This window comes from Chroicocephalus ridibundus, chromosome 6 (genome assembly GCF_963924245.1).
Source record: "Chroicocephalus ridibundus chromosome 6, bChrRid1.1, whole genome shotgun sequence".
NCBI classification, from domain to species: Eukaryota; Metazoa; Chordata; class Aves; order Charadriiformes; family Laridae; genus Chroicocephalus; species Chroicocephalus ridibundus.
In genome coordinates, this window is record NC_086289.1 from 71,892,691 (window position 1) to 71,901,617 (window position 8,927).

Sequence of the window (8,927 nt, forward strand, 5' to 3'; positions counted from 1 at the left end):
GACACGGGCGGGAATCGCACCCAGCGCCGGCAACGCGGGCGATGCCTGCGGACATCACAGAACCCAGTGGTTTGTGCTGGGAGACTCACCCGGCTAATGGGATTAGCGTCAAGCCGGGGAGAAATGTCACGCCCTGCAGGAGCTGGTCTTCAGTAATACAACGAGGGATTTAGTGGAACAAGCTCTGCAATGTTTGGGTGCAGCCTTACTCTAAAGCAAAGTCAAACTAAGGGCTTATTGATGCTGAAAGGGGACTGCCCTGTCACTCGGATGCCGTTCCCCTTGAACTAGCACCCACCTGTCCTCACCCACGGAGCAAAACAGGAATTCAAAGCAGCTCCACATACACACAGCATAAATTTTTTTGGCAGTCTGCTGCCCGACTGGAGTTTCCCCAAATGTTTTGTTTTTACAGCTGATGATTTTTTGGGTTTGGAATATGCGCGAGCGGCTTTGGGACCAGGCGTTGGATGTGGTCCTGCCCTCATTCCAGTTCGTAGCAAAAGCCACATGAGCTGCAGCAGGAACGGGCTTGTTTTATGGCTTACGGCCTGGAAATACTGTACTCAGCGCAGCGTGGCTTTCCGAAACTGGATGTGATCGACAGCATCACTGTAGTGTTTTGTTAGGTTGGATGGCCAAATAATCTGCGGAGAAGCCAAATACGGACATATTTTCTTTACAGTTAGTAAAAATGCTTAAAAAAAAAAACGGTGAAGAGTTGCCAATTTTTGGAACTCTGGATGTAATGAACGCGTAGCAGAGTCAACTGTCTACTGGCATAAAGGGGCAAAACTCTCTCAAAGATAATCGAAATATTCCAGGTAGCACTAGCAGGGAATTTGCCCAGCTGCGTTCCAGCTGCTGCCATGAAAAGCCCTCGAGAATCCGGCTTTCTGCAATGAAACCGTGTAAGCTCTGCGGTGTCGATAAGCAGGAATACCTATTTATTCTATCTTCAAACAAAAAGCGTATAGGACTTAGACGGATGAGCGAATTACTATGGTTAATGAACGTTAGCAGTTTTGAACTCATTTACTCTGGCTGGACTTGTAGATCAAACAGGAGAAGACACACCTTGGCTTAAAACTCAAGGAAGAGTATTTGCCTTTTTACTTCTTTCACCTTGCGGCTCTGATGGACTTAAAAACAAAGCTCTGGTCATGTATTTGCGTGTTTTTCTAGGCCTATAAAGATAATCTGAGCCCCGGAGGGCTCACAGGCCAAATTGTTACCTCGCAGCTCCCTGCGTACACACGAAACACCAATTGAAACAGTGGCGATGGTTCTCCTCCGCATGGACTTGCAAAAAGGCCCAGCCGGGGATGGATAATAGAATGTTGCTGCTGTCGGGTTTGTAGGAAGGTTTTTCCGTTTCAAAAGCCTTTTACTAATTGCACCTGTAATCACAGAAGAGTCTTTTAGCAATGCATCTTCAGGCAAATGCGGGGGCTGGAGGAGTGCACCCAGCAAGGTGGCCCTATCTGGTCCTGCTCCCCCCCGGTCAGTCCCCTTACAAGCGTTCTCACGCTGGTGTGAAATGTTAGCGTGGCTCCAGGCCCTCCTGACGTATTCAATGCGTTTCCCAGGCCTGTTTTTCCATCCTGCGGTGTAAAATTAATTTCGGCAAAATCTTGAGTGAATTAAACTGCAACGCGGTGATCTCCTTGCTCAACTCATATTTGCTGTCTGCCTGATTTATGTTGAAAAGAGGCTCTTGGGCATGCCAGTTATCCTGTCTTTTATTTGCCTTGTGCATTGAGCCTTTGGCTACTAGAATTAAACTGGAAAATGCAATTAAAAGCATTAGCTGGAGCAAAAATGCCACAAAATATCATTATATGCTTGACAATGTTCTCCTTCATATTGTTAATCCCTGCAGATCTACCTGTGCTATTAGATTTCATGTATGGATTTGACTTTTCTGAAAAGACTACGTTAATCGGAACAAGCAAGTTGCATGTTTAATTGCATAAGGAAGGAAAAGGAAGGTGTCACCATACTGGAAAACCTCACCTCGCTTTTCTTGGTGAATATGGTTTGAACTTGGACTTGAATTAAGCAAACATTATTCAAGCTTCAAAATGTTTGTGGGTACCTAGACAATGTTATTAGGTCACGGTTCGAGATAAACAAGCGTTTGGCTTGGCGTACCATGGAAATTATTGCCTATAAACAAAGTTGTCTTCAACTGTGATGAAAAGTACCGAGGGGAAGCTCAGGGGATGGAGATCTGGGCAGATCCTTCCTACCTGCACACCTCGGCACGGGCTCGTGAGCCACGCTGGTGGCAGCCTCCCAGGAGCAGACCTGGGTAAAGGCAGCGCAAATGTCCTTCCCTCTTCACTCCCAAATCGAAATAAAGGATCCAAGAAAAGCAAAGTTCTTGCAGAGAATGTAGTTACAGTAAGTTGGAAAGCCAGGGAATGCAGCGCTGTTGAAAACAGCACTCAAATTCCTGTGGTTATTTCCCTGTGAAAATTTTTTTTTGGGGGAAAAAAAAAAAAAAGATAAAAAAGCCTGAATTGGTATTAACTGTGCAAACTCGCGTTACTCGCCTTATCAGTGAGTCTGAGAATCCAAGAATGCCTAATGCCAGCGTCTCTGAAACCTCTGAGCTTTACAGTAATAGGATGAGGGGTGATGGCTTCAAAGTGGAAGAGGGGAGATGTAGGTTAGATATTAGGAAGAAATTCTTGGCTGTGAGGGCGGTGAGCCCCTGGCCCAGGTTGCCCAGAGAAGCTGTGGCTGCCCCATCCCTGGAGGGGTTCAAGGCCAGGCTGGACGGGGCTTGGAGCAACCTGGGCTGGTGGGAGGTGTCCCTGCCCAGGGCAGGGGGTGGCACTGGGTGGGCTTTAAGGTCCCTTCCAGCCCAAACCGTTCCATGACTACATTACAGTCATATATACAGTGATTCTACGTTAGAGTCTGGTTGAAACACACCACTGCAAGAGAGACTTGGTGCCTCTTTGTTGCAAAGACCTCACAGAAATCCCTGTCACCCTTAGTTTAAACCTTCTCTCTACCTGTGGCTGCCACCAAGAAAGTATTTCCACAGATAACAAATGTTGAAAGCATGAAGAGGTAGAGGCAGGAGAAATAAAAGGGTAAGAAAGAAAGATGAAGCTGTGCTGCATGCAAACCTGTTAAATACCTGGCGCATTACATCCCAACAATAATAAAAAGCTGAAATTACAGGCATAGAGTGGGAGAACAGTGTTTTTAAGAATGGTAGTGTCAGGAGTGGTGATATCTCTGTCTGGGGGCCGTTTGATTGCAACATTTTACCCCCCCTTGTTAGTCCTGATAAGAGTTGTAAAAAGAGTGTATAAAACAGGCAACTTTGCCCAGCTGGACTCATTTCACTTAACGATGATTGCTCAAGACGGCTCAGAGAGAAAACATAACCAAAACTTTCTATGCTCGGGGAAAATGAAACCTCTGATACACAGGATATTTTAAAGCACGTAAAAATTTTCTTTTCCTTAATTGTAAGGGATTTGGTTTGGGCTGGTGAAATGTGGATACCTCTAGCAAGGTGTTGCTAAAGAGCAAAACTACCCTGGTTTGCACTGATTCCTAACATTTCCCAAGATTTAATGGCTTTGGAAGAGCGATGCCGACCTCTCGTTCACGGCGGCTGCAGAAGGGCATGACAGCTCGGGCTGAGTCAGGAAACAAGGCAGGGCTTTTTGGCCAGCCTCCTTCCTTATTAGTTACGAGCAGCGAACTCGTTGAGTATTTGAAGCACTCTTTACTGAAACCACACTGGCTCGTTTCTTGTCCGACGTCTGAGGAAGGGGAAACAAGGCGAGCGGTGGGGCAGAGAGGAGAAGGGGCAGAAGCCCCGTCTCCTGCTTTCCTTGGCTGATTAATTTATTGGTCTTGCGGAAGGCACCGAGGCTGAAAGTTTTGACCTTACCTGCCTGTGTTCCACTTCGCCTGTTCAAAAGAGGAGAATAAGATCCCATTTATGCCCTGTCTGTTTGTGCCAGTTACGGCTTTCCTTGCTCTGGTGTCAGAGGCTCCTTCACCGGCACATTAGGTAAAGCAACCATAAATACGTGGGCAAAAGTTTTATAATCTGAGTTAGTTGTATCTTTATTCAAACCTCACTGTGACAAAGCTCAAGAGACGCTGGGTGCTCACAGACCCTTACGACTGGGGTCTCAGGGCTCCCTCTCCACCAGCCTTGGGCCCAGAGCTCCTTAGGACATCGGTCTCTCTGTTGGCTGCAGCGAACTGTAGTTAAGGTCCTAAAACGCCAATATGTCATCTAACTTCTTCCTTACCGAACAGCTAAGTCTCCCCAGCTCTTCTTGTGAGGAGTATAGTATTTTCAGGGGACTCTCCACGCTCCCAGGCCTGCAGCAGCCGGGGTGCTGCAGGACACGGTCCAGGAAGAAACCATCCAACCTGCTCAGTTAGTGCAAGCGCCAGCTCCTGACGGGGCGTTTATGTACTAAAATCCTTCCCTGAATAAACACTGCTGACACTCGGGTGAACCGGTGGCTTGTGCGATGCCTCGGCACACGCGGGCCATAGAAATCACGCAGCTGAAGTGAAAGGCAGCCGGGCGCCGGGCCGGTCCCGAATCCCAGCCTTTGGCTGCTCCGGCTCCAATTGGGGAGCAGAAGAAGGGCTCCCCGGGGCTGCAACGGAGCTTTTTTTTGATTAAATTCACAATCTCTTCTGCAAGCCTAAATGAGTCAACGCCCTCATTGTTCTGCCTGACGGTTTCTGAAGAGCTGGCGGGCGCCCAGGCGCTGCTCGGGAGCCGAGGCAGAAGTGACAGAAGCGGTGGAATTCCCCGCAGCCCTACCTGGGCATCGGACAGCCGCCCCCTGCCCGTGGGAGAGCTCCTGCTGCCAGGGCTAGCGCCGGCAGGAACGTTTAGCCTGTTCATCTCCAACCCTCGCTGCTTTTTGTTGTGTTTTGTTTGTTGTTTTTTTTTTTTAACATTTTCTTTTCCCTTCTTGGCATCTTCTGTGAAGATCCCTGGCTCCTGAGACATTACTTAGGGAAAAGGATGAGGTATTGACAGGAAAAAGCATCTTCTGCTTTGACTTGTTTTTCAGTTGGAAAATTTCATGAGGGATCCTGGCGTGTATTATTTCTGGGCCCTGATTGATTTGGAAGTTGAAAGAGAGTTTGGTTTTACTCCCAACTCCAGCTCTGGAAACTGAGATTGGTCAAGTTTTCTTTGGTGACTCCTGGGTTAACCCCGCTGCCATTAATTGATTACAGGCTCGTAAACAAGTCTCTTGAGGAAGCTTTAGGAGGAAGAGCAGCCAGCTGCGTTGGCTCTGCTGGGTTAATATGGCAAACAGCAAACGACTTTTCACAGCTCAGGAGAGACAGTTCTGGGCAGGCACGGTAAGAGTAAATGCCTACTCAGGGTAAAGCTGCATTTCAGTGGTGACACTGAAAAGCTCCAAGCCAAAATTGGGATTAACGTTTCGAAGTAGAAGGCCAAAGAGATGGGGCGGGTGGCTGATGTAAGAAAAGATGTGCATCTGCCTCAAGGTGACGGGTTGACAGACCTTTTCAGATCTCGCTTGAACTCAGGCACACCCTTGGAAACTCAGCCAGGTGAGAAGATCACCAGCCCAAGAAATCAACATGATGACACTCATCCAAATCGAAGGCCTGCGCCCAATTCATGCCAATAGCAATAGAGTAAAAGGACCACTATAAACCTAGAGTCGTCTATAATCCTTAATGAAGTGGTTCTAGGTTTGTACTATTGCAACATAGTGTGTGTGTATATGTATATATTTATATGAATTTAATCTATAATATATATTTTCCTTAGAGCGTGCTTAAAAATATACATTGGCTCAGGCTAAAAGCTTGTGTTTCGCCAGCTTCACCGCATCGCCCAGGGTGAGCCACGCAGTTACATTGGCCATTTTCGCCCTTGTAGCCCTATCTTTGATTTTCATAACTCTACTGAGGAGTTGGGCAACACCCCGTGAAGTCTGCGTCTGTGTCCAAAGAGAGCCCTTGCATACAGACCGCCCTGTCTGTGTGCTGAGGGCTCTGGGGCTGGACATTAAGTATCAATCCACGATGTGCTCTCTGATTGATTGCCTGGAATTGCAGATCATACACGACCTGAGCTAAGCTCTTTGTGCTCAAAACCAGGCTTGGGCTTGTGCCTCCAATGCATTGCAGTGACTAAAATAACAAATAGCATCTTCCCTCCCTTGACCGTACACACAGATGATCAAAAGCAGCATTTGAGATGTAATGGTATGATATTTTGAAAGTCTACGCCGCTTCTGCGGATAAAACCGGCAACGGCAAACGGGAATTCAAAAGGAAATATAGATGATTTTGTAGCTCTGGCGCTGGTGCAGCCCCCGACCTCTCACACCCAGCTGGGGCAGGGAGGTGGGATGGCTTTTCTGCCCCTGGCCTCTGCATGCTTTCCAGCAGGGGTTGGGGCAGGGAGGGGGAAAAAACCCCTCCGAATTAGATACAGTCATAGCAAACGTATGCTGCCGCCCTGGGGAGCCGCTCGTATAGCTTTGCAGCCTTTCATAACCCATGGCCCTGTTTGCATCGCAGGGGTGAAAGCGCTGGAGCAGAGGATGCGGAGGGTGTCTGCACGTGGCCGGAACGTAGAAAACATCAAAGGTAAGTCATCCAATCGCTAAAAATAACCCAAAATTCAACTGCTGACTGTGCCAAGCGTAAACACCGGTCCCACAGGCCCCAGAGCAGAGGGCTCAGGGCTGCTTTGCCAGTGGAGCTCTTGGAAGGGCCTCCTCCTCTTCCTCTTCCTCTTCCTTTTCCTCCTCCTCTCCCAGCATCAGCAGCAGGGTGCACAAGGCCTGTAAAATCCCCTTTTTTCTTACAATGAGCTGCTTTACGCACCATCAGAAGAGCAGAAACACCTCCCTCCTCCAGGTCTTACCCTTGGGAGTCACAACGCAACTGTTTTCCAGGGGCACTCATGGCTCTCCGTAGATTTTTTTCGGGATGCTGCTATGCCTCCAGGCATCCCTCACTGGAAGAGCCAGAGGTATATGAAAGCAAGAAGATAGTCCTGAAAATACCGCCCTTGCCAACCAGGTAGCCGTGCCCTTGGGCTTCTCCCGGGTGCGCTCCCTCACCCTTTTCGCTCCTGCAGACTAAAACATGCCAGACGCCTGCAGCGAGACCCAAATCACACACACACACCCCCCCGCCCCAACCAGTTTGCAAAATCTGAACTAAGCGCAGTTAGATCGCCTGGAAAAAATCCTAACTGCGTGCCAAGACTCAAAGTGATTCTTCTGAGGTTCGTTCGGGGTTTTTTTGCAGGACAGCTGAGTAATTTCCCACTAGCGTGAGTTTTCTGCCTCGTCCACACGTGAATTCACAAGTCGGGGTTGGCACAAATATTTTGGGTGCGGTTCCCGCAATAACGCTTTTGGTTTCGTAGTGTGTTTTTAGAAACGAGCTGGACCTTTTCAAACGAGTCTTGGTTTTAAATGCTCCCTCTGCTGGCTGTAGCGCGAATTATTGTATTTAATTAACACCTCGTCTAAAATTCAATTGCAATGAAATCACTAGGTTAACAGCAAAAATCCCCTTTCTTTGTTCCTCCACCATACTCTGAATCCCACATCGCGATGGCGCTTGAACGGGCTGCACCCGTCCTGATGCTGGCACGGTGTTTGTGGGAGGAGGAGTTTTCCATAACACCCGTTACTGCTGGTTTATTGCTCTTTTAAATATCTTAATATAAAATATATTCTCTCCTTGTACAAGCTCTGTCTCTGCTATATCCCTAGACTGTCTTAGGATTGGAAGTGCGGTGGTTTGCGGAAATTCTGCTTCAGAAAAGAGCAAGTGGTTGTGGTGGAAATATTTAGTGCTCTCTTCCTTATATAAAGCCAGAAGGAGTTATTTAAAATATAAGTTTCTGCAAAAACAAAGTTATTCCAGGGTTTCTTTTTCTGTTTTCTTTTGCCCGTCTTCATGCGGAGCAGCTGATAAACACTTTAAGATGCTGTAGAAAATCGTTGTGAAAAATCATTAGATTTACGTTAGGGTAAAACTTAGTCTGGTATTAATGATGTGCTGCCAACTATTTAAGCACGTTTATAATAGAAATAAATTGGATTAGTGCCAGAAAAAATTGGAATTAAGAGCAAGGAGCAAATGCGTGCCTCGAAATAAGACGTGGCCCTGCTCCAAAGAGTTTTCTAAGTGCGAGGCAAGGAGCGGTGCCCGGCCGGGAGGGATGCAGGTGGAGGCTGGGATTTCTGGATGCAGGAGGCTGCGTGGGCTGGCCGGCCGAGGGATGGAGAGACACCTGGGTCACAGCCCCCCCCGCCGCCCGCTGCTCCGGTCCCGCAAGTGAGGGCAGGGGGTGGGAAATAGGGCGCTGCGGCGGGCAGAGGGGAATACAGCCCCAGCAGAGGTGCGCTGGGCAGCAGGTTCAGCATCCAAACTGCTCTGTCCGCGAGCCCCACGTGGGTGGCTCGCACCCAGCAAACGTGTGCTGTATCTAAGGGCGGATTAACGCTTGAATCAGACGCCTCACATACTCGTCCTAACCCCACTTGAAGGGGCTGCTGAGGACTTTGTGCCAGCCGCTTTGTCAGGCCTTGAGGTGGCAGCTGGGCGCCCGTCTAAGTCCAGCACCGACGGCGGACGGTCCTTCAGCGGCTGCTTCCTCCGCATCCTCCTACGGCAGCACCCAGCCTGGCAGGCACTGCCCTGGCCTTGGCAAGCCCCGCACAGGCAAGACTTTTAACGAATCTAAGATAACATGACTTGAAAAAAAAAAAATTCTATGGCCCCAGCCTGTTCTTACTGCATTCAATTAATGCAAGCAGGAGCATGACTCCTGCTGACTTAAAAATAGGCTTGTAAGGCCTTTGAAGCTTTTTGGTTTTTTTTCCCCCCAGCACTTTCTTCAGTAGGGGGAA